Source organism: Myotis nattereri (genome assembly GCF_964212035.1).
Source record: "Myotis nattereri genome assembly, chromosome: 1".
In the NCBI taxonomy this organism is placed as follows: domain Eukaryota; kingdom Metazoa; phylum Chordata; class Mammalia; order Chiroptera; family Vespertilionidae; genus Myotis; species Myotis nattereri.
In genome coordinates, this window is record NC_138075.1 from 186,790,645 (window position 1) to 186,804,826 (window position 14,182).

A 14,182-nucleotide genomic window follows, 5' to 3' on the forward strand; every position below is an offset into this window, starting at 1 on the left:
TTTTTCACCAAAATTTTCATAAGCCTTTAAGAAAAATACACATTTGGCATGAGAAAACTCAATATAGAAACGAAACAAGCAAATGAAATGAATAGTAAAGCTTCAGTCCTAAGGCTCAGATGAAATGTTAATTATTTTGCCCAATCATGTCCTCATTAGGGGTCTTCAAAAATCAAGCTTAGTGTGTTGTTCTAAGGGAATGTGAAAACGAAATCAGAGAGAAAATGACCCAGGCATTGTACTTGGGATACTTCTAGTGCAGTGTTGACAGAACTTTACTGCTTTATTGGAAAAATGTATAAAATCACAGTGTTAAATGAGATTAAGTAGGTTGGAAGAAAACTTAGAAAAAAAAGCAAATACACCCAATAAGCCAACGAGTTTCAAGTTTTATCAGAAGATCAGTCTGCAAAACATGGTTATACAATGAATATCAAAGAATGCAATAAGGAAGTCAACCAATATCTCTGACCTAAGTTCCTTTTTTGGCTCTATATTATTTGTGTTGATAATCTCTAATACATACTCACCCAATTAGAAGCTCCAATATTTAAAAAATAACTTGTACTTTGTTAGTCTGTCTTTGAAATATATTCTTAATGGTCTGCAGTGGAAATGACTACAAATTGCTGAAGCCAGAGAGATTTCAAGAAGCAAGACACATTTATTTCTTAATAATAAAACAAATTCTTCATGAAGATGTCATGTTCTGTACCAAAAGGCTCCTCCTTGTCAGAAGAGCTTGGGATAGCAAGGTCTCATTTAAGCACTGCTGCAGACCTGCACAACCAATCAGCTTTGAGGAAAATGGTCTTGCCGCCACAAGAGTTTAAGGTAAAAAAACACATCCAATGTAAAATCTGTAATGTGTTATTATAGGAGCTGTCAAATCAAGTCTTTTATTATGTATAATAACAGTCTAGGAAAATGAGCTTGTAGCAGTAAGTTTTAGACGATGCTTTTCTTGATGAATTTGGGGATTTTCAGGTATAGAAACTTTGTTTATACAAAGACATCTAGGAAACAAAGATGAATATTGACTATATGCTATGGTCATATATCACTGAACATCATTAAAAGGCAGGTCAATATATGTATTTAATGTTTAATTAATGTACATTTAATATATAATTAAAAGGAACTGGAATGTCATGGATAACTCAGTGGGCTGATTTTATTCAAATTACATAAGGTTACACAGTGTTCTTTCTGAACTCCAATATAATTCAGCCTGTGGGGATTCAGAGTTTTAGAGGCGCGGGGCAAGACAGCAAATGGACTCTCAGCTTTTCATGACAATATAACTTCTTTAAACTATGAGCTGAGAAACTCACTGAAGGGGTTATGTTATGGATTTTTTGGGAAACCTGACTTATCATAATAAAGATTTTATTTCTAAATAAATGGGACAATGATACTTTTCATTGACAAGAACAAGCTTTACTGTCTTTGCTGAACTTGGATTCTGCTGTTCCCTTACGGCTCCACAAGAGAAAACATTCCCAGTGGTGATGTTTGCTTATTATAATGTTTGCATTTGAAAATTAAGAATGTTGAAATTTGATGCCAAAAGCTGGTTCCTACTTTGTATGATTGTGCATATCAGTTCGCCCAGTGGTCGCCCAGGCCACTGTTCTCCCAAGGTACCGGAGGTGCCATGTCCTTTCTCTTGAGCCAACTAACAACTGTATTTCTTTCTTTTAAAAAATGTATTTTTATTAATGTCAGAGGGGAAGGGAAAGGGAGAGAGAGATAGAAACATCAATGATGAGAGAGAATCATTGATCGCTGCCTCCTGCACGCCCCACACTGGGAATCGAGCCAGCAACCTGGGTACGTGCCCTGACCGGGAAGCAAATGGCCACCTCCTAGTTCATAGTTTGATGCTCAACCACTGAGCCATGCCGGCCAGGCTAAAACTGCATTTCTTAGCCCCACTCCCACACCCTGAATTTAGTACCACAAATTAAAATTGCTCCAGAGTATTTGACTTTATTTTTATTATTATTATTTTTTCAATTAATAATAATCTTGCCTCGGGTAAGCCTCATTGGCTATGATACTGCCACTGCGCAAAGCTGAGAGTATTTGACTTTAAATTAAGCTTTAAATACCTTTTAAGTCTGTATGTTTCCAAGATGTGCAAAGGTATATCTGCTCCAAGTGCCTGGCTGTTTTTGTTGGATTTTGTAGAAACTGAATAGAAATTGTGATACTGTACATACTGTATGTACATTAAGATGAATTTTCTTTTTTTTAAGATATATTTTATTGATTTTTTACAGAGAGGAAGGGAGAGGGATAGAGAGTTAGAAACATCGATGAGAGAGAAACATCGGTCAGCTGCCTCCTGCACACCCCCTACTGGGTATGTGCCAGCAACCCAGGTACATGCCCTTGACCGGAATCGAACCTGGGACCCTTCAGTCCGCAGGCCGACGCTCTATCCACTGAGCCAAACCAGTCAGGGCAAGATGAATTTTCAAGTGGCAGGATGCTCAGAGTACAGTGTATTCATGGAGGTGAAATGTCCGCTGACCCTGGCCTCTTGTACCCTTCACACAGAAGCTGGAGTTTTTATTTTGGCCTTAGCCAGGTAGGTTATTGGGAGATGGCACTAAACCTCACTGTTTACCCTCTTCTCTATCTATCCTCTTCTCTCTGCCACAGGATGGTTAGTGGTTATGAAACAATCTGTTTTAAAAATCTAGCCAAGCTATTGAATGGGTAAACTCTTAGTAGTGGTAGCTTGGATTGAGAGAACAACCAAGTCTCTTTTTTCTTTAAAAACTTGATATAATATCTTGAAACCAGTCCTTTGTAACCTTTTCCTTTCTACACCAGTTATCTCTACTTATTTTATAAATTCTTTCCCCTCCAAACCATTACAACTGTTTGTGAACATGTTTATGATTTGGCTTTTTAAAAAGTTTGTGTATCTGTTCCCTGCCCCTTCTCTCTATTTGTTATCTTGTCCATAAAACAAGTCTTCCTAACTGGGATCTGTAATCCATGACATTGTATATAAGTATTCGTGTGTGTGTGTGTGTGTGTGTAAAATCACTTTTATTTTTCCCTGAAAGAGAACTCATATCCTCTAAGAATCTGTGACCTCCTCACTTTTCTTTTCCTCCAATTATTAAGATTTTCTCATTGTCCCTAGAGTTTAAACCACTGGGAGCAGCAGTCTTCTGATTTTTTTACTCTAGGTGTGGCAGAAAGAGGCCAGACTTTGGCATTGCCAGACCCTAGTTGAAACTTTTCACAGATTATCCAACTATTCAATTTCCTGTTCAGTGAATTAGGGAGTAATAAGTTTATTCTAAGAAAGAAATGAAATAATGTATATAAAGTGTCTGGTACCTAGCAGGCACTGAGTGATGATCGATGACTAATGGATCAATACATGGGTTACTTGTATGGTTCCACATTACATCTTATAATGATTTACTAAGGACTAAGAGTAATAAAAACAGTCATAATTCTTAGAGCAAATAAATCCTCTCTTCTAAGCGCTAATGTCGAGCTGAAGGTCTTTGTATTATTTTTCGCAAAATACTCCAACACTGCAGACTGACTGAACTTGAGACAATTGAGAAAAAGTTGTCTTAGGAATTCATTTTTGGTGACCAAGTAGTGTCTAAGAATTCACAAACTTGACTTCTGTCTGGAACTATTCATATAGCATATCCTCAGGCCCTAAATTTGAGAAACTCTTCCAGCCTAAGAGAGAGGGGTGTGATTTAATTTCTCACATATTAAATGGTTAATAATGTTTTATTCCATAAACACTTCCTGAGTGGCCTCTCATGCAAAGCCCCAGCTTAGGTGTCCACCCAATCTGCACAAGGTAGGAAATTTTGGGAGTCAGAACTCAGAATTGGGCTTCAATTCTGGCTTCATACAATGATTTACTTGTTTTCAAATCTTGGTCAAGTGAATTAATCTCAGTTTCTTCACTTGTAAAGTGGAAGATAACAATAGTCTTTTCTTCATTGGTTTGTTGAGAATTTAATGGATAATATTTAAAGTTCTTAGCACATAGTGCAAATAAGTATTATAAATAAATAGGTATATAAAGGTTACTTACCTGTGATTATGATTAGGGCTTGCTTAATAGTTGCTTTAACACTGACCAGTGATATATTTCCTAAAGATTCTTGAGGACTGTTTCACCTTATTATGCATATTCATTAAACAAAACAAAACAAAAAACACCAAAACAATAAAAATAAGAAACAAAAACCATCCAAGGAGCAATAAAACATACATAATTAGAACCTAGAAAAAATTAAATCATGAAATGTATCAGACTTCTCTAGTTTAAGCCCAGTTTTCAGTCTACAAATGCAATGTTACTCTGTGGTGTTGGTGAGTTACAGCTGGTGGGTGCTAATTTATTTGGACCACCCTCTGAGGTAGTGTTTACTTCTTGGAGCTCTGAGTAATCACTCTCATATATGTACTCAAGATCATCTTTAAAATGATTTAGAATTGAAGAAGACTGTCTTGTTCTCCATTTTCTCTCTTCATCCTCAGAAGAAAATGTAACCCAATGGTTAAGAACACAGATCTTGAGGTTTGAAATACTGAGTAATGGTGTTTACTGTGCTTAGAACAGTGCCCGATGCATACAGGTGCTTCATATGGGTTAGATGTTTTTAAACTTCTAATACTTCATATAAGCTGGTTGTAATGTCATTTTATCATGGAGACAATATATTTATTGACCATTTGCTATAAGGATACTGCTCTAAGCATCCACTTATCATGGATTTAACAACCCCATGAGGTAAATTCTATTATTATCTATATTTTATTATAAGAAAATCCAGACAAAAAAATAAGTAGCTTGTTCAGGGCTACACAGCTAATAAATGGCTAACATCAGATTGTTTGGCTCCAGAATCCCCATTCTGCTCTTCCTCTACTCCATGCTGCCTTGACTTGCATTGAAGCAAAGAGGTTAACACACAGCTTACCTAGCTTTTCCTTTCATAACAATGGTTGCTATTGTCTTGATTTTAACTGTGGAGAAAAAAAAATCACAGAGTCAGAATATCAATTTCTAGTTCTTGTTTGATCACTCATCAGCCCTGGGACTTTGGGAAAATCATTAGACTTCACTGTGTTTCCCCTTTCTTAACAAGACCCTGTCTTTATGTTTTCCAAAGCATATGATATTGTCCATCAGCAGAGCAGAATACTAATATTTTGGACTTTTGGTCTAAGAGAACCTTAAAATAGCTACAGTTCAGTTCTGATGACATGCCAGATTGAGAGAAGTGGTTTTAGGAAAAGAGCTATTCAACCACTCCCCTGGGAACTCCAAGATCTGTCCATGGATTAAGTCATATTATCAGGAGCCCATACATTTAGATTAACTTAGCTCCTTTAAAAAATCACCTTCTCTAAGTTACATTTATAAAGCTCCCAAATGAGTGATAGACATAGGAAATCTGCTCCTATTAAGTGCCCTGTGTGTTCCAGGCACAGTTTGCATGAATGGTGTTAATTATGGTGGACACTGTAGATAGAGTCTGTGCCTTCATGGAGACATTTATCCAATAGTGGATCTAGACATTGTAATATTACAGGTAATATCGGTTGTAGGAGGGATTTTATAGAAGGTATCCCAGAGGAAGTGAGTTATCAGCCATAACCTTATGTCTGAGTTCAAGGTGGCCAAAAGAGCGTAGAAAGTGTTCAAGACACAACACAGTATTGATGAAGTCTGGAGGAAGAATGAGCAATGTTAATTTGAACAACTCTAGAAGTCTAAATGGCTGGAAAACACATCAGGACTAAGAGTAGTGAAAGATGAGGCTAAAAGAGATGAGCCAAACAGAATCTCAAGCCTAATGAAGGACATTTCCATAAAATAAAGTTGAAAACTGCACTATATCAGCATTCTATTCATCATATAAAATGCTACAGAGGAAATTATTTCTAGAATTTTATTTTATAAAAGACCTTGCTATCTTTGACACTTATTAATTTATTTTTCTGGAGTCATATCGCTAGTGGGGGAATCCAGACAATATGATTTCTGGCCTTGTATCGTTGGGTCACTTGTAGAATGAGTAGGTACTGAGAGCTAGGCATGGGAAGTAGGAATATTTCTAGGAGCCATTCCTACAAGAGAATGGCTAGTAATATTTTAACTATTCACAGAAGTTGACTGTGAATCACATAAATATATTGCGCTACTCCCAAATGAAATGTCTCCCTATTTCAACTTCCTCAAAATGCCCATGGCTATTTCAACACCATAGGCATTTAGGAGAAGCAGGATGGAGGGACTAGGGGGGTGGTAAGAGACAGCAGTCTTAGCCAATTGTGGGCAAATTTTACCAAACCTCATGGCCATGTGAACACTGATGGTGCGGAAGGGGCCTATGCTTCATTAGTTTCATTGTGACTCTACCTTGATCTCCACATTGAGCCTGTCTGTGAACTTCCTCTCTGCTGTGCCTACCTTCTGATTTTATCCGTGTTACTACTATTTCTTATTGTGAACTGTCTAAAAATACTTTTTTGAAAAGAGATAGATATAAAATATTTAATTAATGAAATAAAATGGTGACAATAAGCCTTGTCATTATTGTTTTCTTGTAGTAATAGCACCCTGAAACGGGTAACAGTAATACCTTCATTTACTATGTGCTGGGCACTGTGCTATGTGCTTTAGATGACTTACCTTATTTAATATTCACAAAAAACCTATAATGTAGGTGTGATAATTCCCCTCACCAACATTTTACCTTTGAAAAAAAAAAACCGGAATCTTAATGACGATAACTTGCTGAAGGCTAAAAAGTAGAATAGGGATTTGAAACTAGGTCTGCCTGTGGTTAACCATTTCACTCTAAATAGTGTAGCCATATACAAAATGTTTTTGCCAGGGGTGTCAGGACACCAGGACAAAGATTCTATAAAGGATTTCTCTGTAAATACTAAGTGGGTTGTGAACTTAAAGGAGATTGCTTTGTGGAACTTCAACTCCAAATACTATCACAGGTTATAATTTTTTAAAGTTTAATGGAAAGTTAAAGAAAAAGTCTTCCTCCTCTTGAAAACAAGAGGCTCTCTTGGTATTGGGAATAGAGTGCACACTGGGCAAGATGAATCAACTTTAAATAAACAGTTACAGCAGACTAGATAATTGAGTAAGTTGAAGCTTGGTGAGTCTATCACGTCACTTCTTACCAGACACCGTCTAATCACTTTTTTCAGAATTGCTAACATCTACACGGACACATCGACGGCGAAATGACGCACACATTTTGTTCAAGCTCCTCTTCCTAAACCGGCCCATCCTCATGGAGTGCAGCCCTCTGTTGTGTGTGTTCCCTTTCCCACCCGTCACCACCCAAATTCATCTGTCCCTTCACAGGTAATGGATCTCATAAGCCCACCCTTGGATGTTAAACAAATGTGTCCTTGGATTCTGATACCCACTTCTACAGAATGTGACCTAAGGAAAGAGTTGTGTACTTCAAAGATGTTCCCCCCCCCCCTCCCAGAATTCTGAATAGTAGATAGTTTGAAGAGATCTGACTTGGCATATTTGGGCTTTAGGTGGATATGATAGAAAGCTTTAGAGATTCATAACAGAGAGACAATCTCTAACAGGGTTTCTTTATTTTTAAATTTTCATTAACTTTTAGAGAGAGGGAAGAGAGAGAGAGAGAGAGACAGAGAGAGACAGAAAGAGACAGAGAGGAGAGAGAGAGAGAGAGAGAGAGAGAGAGAGAGAGAGAGAGAGAGAGAGAAGAGAGAGAGAGAAGCATCAATTTGTTATTTACTCATTTATGCATTCATTGGTTGATTTTTGTATGTGCCCTGACCAAAGATTGAGCCTGCAAACTTGACATATTGGGATGACACTCTAACCAACTGAGTTTCCCCAGCCAGGGCTGAGTTCTTTCGTTTTTTCTTCCATTTTTTTTTTTTTTAACAAGATTGCAGAAATGCTATAGTTTCTGCCATCTGGGACTCAGTCCTCTTTGTTTCATGGCGGTAGCATAGCCCAGACAGTCAGATAGAAATGACGTTCAAAATGTGCTAGACACATAACCTCAGGTTGACCTTTTCTATGTCAGATTTTCAAGCATGTCTTTAACACCTAGACAGTTCTAGTTTGTAAATAAATTAGAATGTAAATCCCCATCCACTCTGAAAAACTCACAGTCATTTCCTTCACTGTGCTCACTACAGCTTATTTTTAAGTCATTATCAAACCGGTTGTTAAGTGGGTCTCTTGGTAGAAAGCTGCTGAACCCTGGGGAAAGATGAAAGTGCAGGAAGAGAGCTGAAGGCATCAGCAAAAGGTATTCATAAACAGCTTCATAATGATCATTTCTCAAAGTTAGGGCTTGAGCTTCTAATGTCTGGCCTCTGCGGAGTGTGGTTGTTGGTACGTGGACTTCCCCCTAGTCTCTAATGTTCATGGGAGAAAGGAATGATTTAAACAGCTGGTTTGATCTCCCTCTTTGGAAAAATGCAGCACAGTCTGTCTGTTGATGTTGCTTGCTAGTCACATGTTGTCTATATGCGTCAATCCGGCCCTGCTGAGCATTTTTTATTTTTTATTTTTGAGAGAGAGAGAGAGAGAGAGAGAGAGAGAGAGAGAGAGAGAGAGAGAGAGAGAGATTTGTGGTTCCATTTACTTATGCATTCATTGGTTGATTCTTGTATGTATCCTGACTTGTGCCCTGACTGGGGATCAAACCCTCAACCTTGGAGTATTGGGAGGATGCATTAACCAACTGAACTACCCTGGCCAGGACTCATGCTGAACAGTTTGGATGAAAGAGGAACACACTTAGAAAATCAAAGCTTTTACGTGTTTGAGACTTATTTTCCTAAAGAGAGTGTTTTCAAGTTCTAAAAAAATTCAGACTGTGAGTCTCGGTCACTTTGAATATTTGCTTCAACTTGTACAATACCACATACTGGTGGGTATTTGAATGATTAAACTTCAGCAATTCTGAGTAAACACTGATATTGTTGGCAGAATTTCACGTGTTCTTTCCATTTACTTTTAAAAAAGAGATTATTCATAGCTTTAATTAAACTCTTGAAAGAGTGCTTGACAGCTGTGATGGTTCTGTGTAGGGCAGTATGCTGAACAGGAAATCCAAAGGCCTAGGTTTTTCACCTTCTAATAACAATCAGAACTTGAAAAAAGACAGTACTCTTCTGAGCATTAGCCTCCTTACCCATAGTGAAAAGATTGAATTAAATCAAATTTTCTCAAACTTTGTTCATGTTCATAATCATTTATGTACTGCCTTTATGATAGCTGTCATTTCCCACTATAACCTGTACTATTCACTTAATATTTTTGAAACAATTCAGTTTAAATGAACCTCATTTTTGCCTGGCTGGCGTGGCTCTGTGGTTGAGCATCTTCCTATGAACAAAGAGGTCATGGTTTGTTTCCCAGTCAGAGTACATGACCTGGTTGTGGGCTTGATCCCCAGTGTGGGTCATGCAGGAGGCCACTAATCAATGATTCTCTCTCAACCTTGATATTTCTTTTTTAATTTTTTTCTTTTTTCTTTATTTATTTTTGTTGATTAAGGTATTACATATGTCCTTATCCTCCCATTGCCCCCACCCCCCCCACCCCCCCAGTCATGCCCTCACCCCCCTGGTGTCTGTGTCCATTGGTTAGGCTTATATGCATGCATACAAGTCCTTTGGTTGATCTCTCCCCCTTATCCCCACCCTCCCCTACCTTCCCTCTGAGGTTTGACGGTCTGATCGATGCTTCTCTGTCTCTGAATCTGTTTTGTTCATCAGTTTATGTTGTTCATTATATTCCACAAATGAGTGAGGTCATGTGATATTTATCTTTCTCTGATTGGCTTATTTAGCTTAGCGTAATGTTCTCCAGTTCCATCCATGCTGTTGCAAATGGTAAGAATTCCTTTTTTTTTTTTTTTTAACTGCAGTGTAGTATTTCATTGTGTAGATGTACCACAGTTTTCTAATCCATTCATCTGCTGATGGGCACTTAGGCTGCTTCCAAATCTTAGCTATTGTAAATTGTGCTGCTATGAACATAGGGATGCATATATCCTTTCTGATTGGTGTTTCTTGTTTCTTGGGATATATTCCTAGAAGTGGTATCATTAGGTCAAATGGGAATTCCATTTTTAGTTTTTTGAGGAAACTCCATACTATTCTCCACAGTGGCTGCACCAGTCTGTATTCCCACCAGTAGTGCACGAGGGTTCCTTTTTCTCCACATCCTTGTCAGCACTTGTCATTTGTTGATTTATTGATGATAGCCAGTCTGACAGGTGTGAGATGGTACTGCATTGTCGTTTCGATTTGCATCTCTTAGATGATTAGTGACTTTGAGCATGTTTTCATATGTCTCCTGGGCATAATTTATATTTCTATCTCTCTCTCCCTTTCCTTTCCTCTCTGAAATCAATAAAAATATATTAAAAAATAAAAGGACCTCATTTTTGCCTCTGCAAATGGAAAACCATCATCACTTGATAGAAGTAAAAATAAGATTATTCAAGTACTATATAAAAATATATACCGTGAGCCACACAGGATATTGGATCTATTATGTTTACCACTCCAGATTCACTCCCATCCTTCTCCATCCAGAAGGGCCCAGAAAGCACTTGCTTCAATAAGGCAGTATGAAGAGCTCTGTGGTTTTATCCTCTGGAGGATAGATAGGGTGATGGGATTTGCTGCTTTGGACTTTTAGTGGGAAAAGTAAGGTTCTGAAATAGAGGCCAGATTGTGGGGCCTAGCTCTCAGAGACAAGGAGGATATAGTAAGCCATAGATGAAATGGTGGTGACAAGTAAATCAATGGTTTCTAGAAAAAAAATAGATGGGCATCTTGTTAAGGTACTACTTGACATAAAAAGACAAAAAATTCTAGGTTTACTGAGCCTCACTCAAGTCATGTTAGTGGGATTCACAGTTTCTTATCCAGTTCCCAGACCTAGAGCCCCTCAGCTCAGGGGAGACCAGGTCCCTGGGAAAAAAGACCGAATTTGACCACATCTATATACCATAGGAATCTCCCCAAGCTTTCTCCAGAGGGACCTGGAACAGTTTACTAGAGTGACTATGTAGGGTGGGTGGGGAAAGGAAATACCCAGACTTTCTGGAGGTTATTAGACCATGGTTTGAACTTGAAAAGCCTTCATTGTTTACCAATGAAAGCTTCCAGAAGTCAGATGAGAGGTGCAATCTTGGTTCACATGCATGTAACAATGGGCCCAATGCATCTATTTATCTTGTGGGTATTTCCTCAGTTCCAGACATACAGTGAGACTAGATATATCTAAAAACTGGCAGAATCCCACCTTGATTCCTGCACCAGCGAAATGAAAGCTATCATGGTAGGAGGCACCAAGTGGAGGAAGCTCCTGAAACTGTATACTCTTTTCCACCCCCAACAAGATGGTAACTCCTTTAAGGAGAATTGCAGAGATCAGTAGCACCTTTGAAGATTTGAGAAATACCAGGAAGTTGTCCTACCACGTCCCCATTTAACTCAACTGTTCAACTGTTACAAAAGCTAGGTGGGTCATGGAGAATTGCAGTGGATTACTGCAAACTCAGTGAGGTGGTGATGCCAGTTGTAGCTGTTCTAAATGTGGTACATTTATTGGAGCAAATCAGCATAGCCCCTGGCACCAAGTATGTGATTATGGACTGGCACATGCTTTTTTTCTGTTCCAATCAGTAAGAAAAATCAGCACAAACACAAACTTAAGCTATCTTGCCCCAGAATTGTGTAACCTCTTCTGCGATTTTTCATATTGTCCTAAGGATCCTTGATCATCTTTATATTCTACAGGATACCACAATGGCCCATTACACTGAAGACAGATGCAGTAGGTTTTGAAACAGCAAGCCAGAGGGTGAAAGATAAATGTTGCAAAAATTCCTTGGGCTGCTAACACTTCTATAAGTCTAGCACTCCGTACACATCAGGATAGCTAAAGGAAAAGGCAGTATGCTTTTTGGACTTCTTTGTGTTTTGAAGGCAACATATACTACATACTGTATAATTTGAAAGGCTGGCAGTTTTGAGTAGAACTTAGGGAAAAAAGGGGGTTTGCACAGTAGCATATGCTTCCCTGTCACTTGGGCATTAGGACACAGGGACCAAAATATATTGGAACTAGCTATAGCTGCATGGAACCTCTGGCAAGCCCTGATAGAATAACATTACAGAACCTTAAGGTTTTCTTTGTGAGAGACAGTTTTTGCCTTGCTATTGAACCCTGATGCAGACCGTGTACCTGATTATGGGATGTCTACTGATTATACTGTTTGAGTTGTCCATGTTGAACTAGGTCATAGATGATTCACTGAGCCATAAAATTGAATATAAACAGCAGCATTGCATTTTAAGTTAAAATGATCCCTATGAAACCAGTCTAGAAGGCTCTAGTAAATTGCACAAACAAGTGGTTCAGATTTTAATGTACTTCCTCTTTATAACTTTGATACCTTCCCCTCATTCTACACTTTTGGCTTCATGGGGAATTCCATATGACTAGAATAATCAGATGTCCAGCTTTGCCTTAGGTATCACTGGTTTATACCTGTTCAACATTCACTCCTCATTCACGATACCACTTTTCTTTGGCAAAAGTGTCCCACTTCGGAGAATCAATTATATGGCTACCCTACCTTTGATCATTTAATGGAGAGGAAAGACTGTGTGCCTGGTTCATGGGTTTCTGTATGGTATTCTGGCATTAGCTGGAAGTGGACAGTTAATGTACCACACTCCACTCGATGGCAGAACCTTAAATGACATGTCTGGTTGTTTATTTTGTGTGGAAGGAGAGATGGCTTGAGATGCATATTTACACTAACTCAGTCAGTACCAGATTGCTTAGCTATTCAGGGACTTTGAAAGAATAAAATTGATAGATTAGTAATAAGGAGGTTCAAAAGGCAGGCTATTTGCATAAACCTCTCTGAATGGGATATGATATGAAGATATTTGTTTCTCATGTAAATGCCTGGTACACGGATGCCCCAGTGGAGAAAATTCTCAATAATTAAGATCTCCCCACTTTTTGGGTGATATTTAGACTCTTTCTCTGGCCACGTTGGTGTTTACTCTGTGGGTCAGTATTTAAAGTGTATTGGTAGCAGGGACAGAGGTTATTCAAGGACTCAGCAACATGGTATCTCTCCTTGTCAAAGTTGATCTAACTAGTAATGCTATTAAATGCCAGGCCTGCCAGTAGCTGAGGCCAATTTTGGGCCCTTGATATGACAACATTCATCATGAAACCAGCATACGTGGTCTCACAAGTGCATATTCCAAATTACCAAGAAGGATCAGAAGGGCAGTGTGTGGCATGTGAACAGGAAAGCACAAATTTATTGATGAAGGGCACAATTCCATTCTTCCATTGTTACTGCTGCCGTTTTGCTGGGTTGTCTTTATGAAAAGGATCATTGGGAAAAAAGGAAAACTACTATAATTCAGCAATTTTATTTGTGTACTTTATCTCATTTTGTTCTCACAACGACCTTGTGAGGTGGGTTGGGTGGTAGCTCCACCATAAAATTGAAGACACAGGAGCAGAGAAGTTAATTTTCATTTCCAAAGACACATAGAGGGTTAGATGTGATGTTAAGGTTTCAACCCAGATATGTCTGTAGACTGCTTTCTAGGGGAGTGCATGGATTGCTAAGGTGGGTCTCAGTGGGCTCTCAGTGTAAGTCATTCTCTTACCCTTGCACCTTTGCCAGTCACTGTGAGATGCAAACTGCATTTTAAACTCCTGCAAGTCTCTTTAAGCTCTAGCCCAAGAATGGGGTGAGCAGGGCTCTGCCTGAGAGAGGGAGACAATAGGTGGTGGCTGTATGCTTCTGCTGAGGCTCCTGAAATGTCCCAGGTCAGGGCTCTTTTCCTGTGTCCCCAGGATCTTCGTAGGGGATGAAAGGGAGTCTGAGTTCTGTGGAGTGTGATCTGGGCTGGGCAATTTGGGAGGGAGTGGACAGAATGGGGCAGGAGGCTACTTTTCAGAGGTGACCAAATCTGGCTTTGGAACCTCTTAATTTGGGCAAATAGTCTTCACTGATACATACCTAGTTTGGTGACAAGTAATGATTATTTTCCCTTGTTTTATTTCACAGGGTTAAGTCAATTCTCACATGGTACT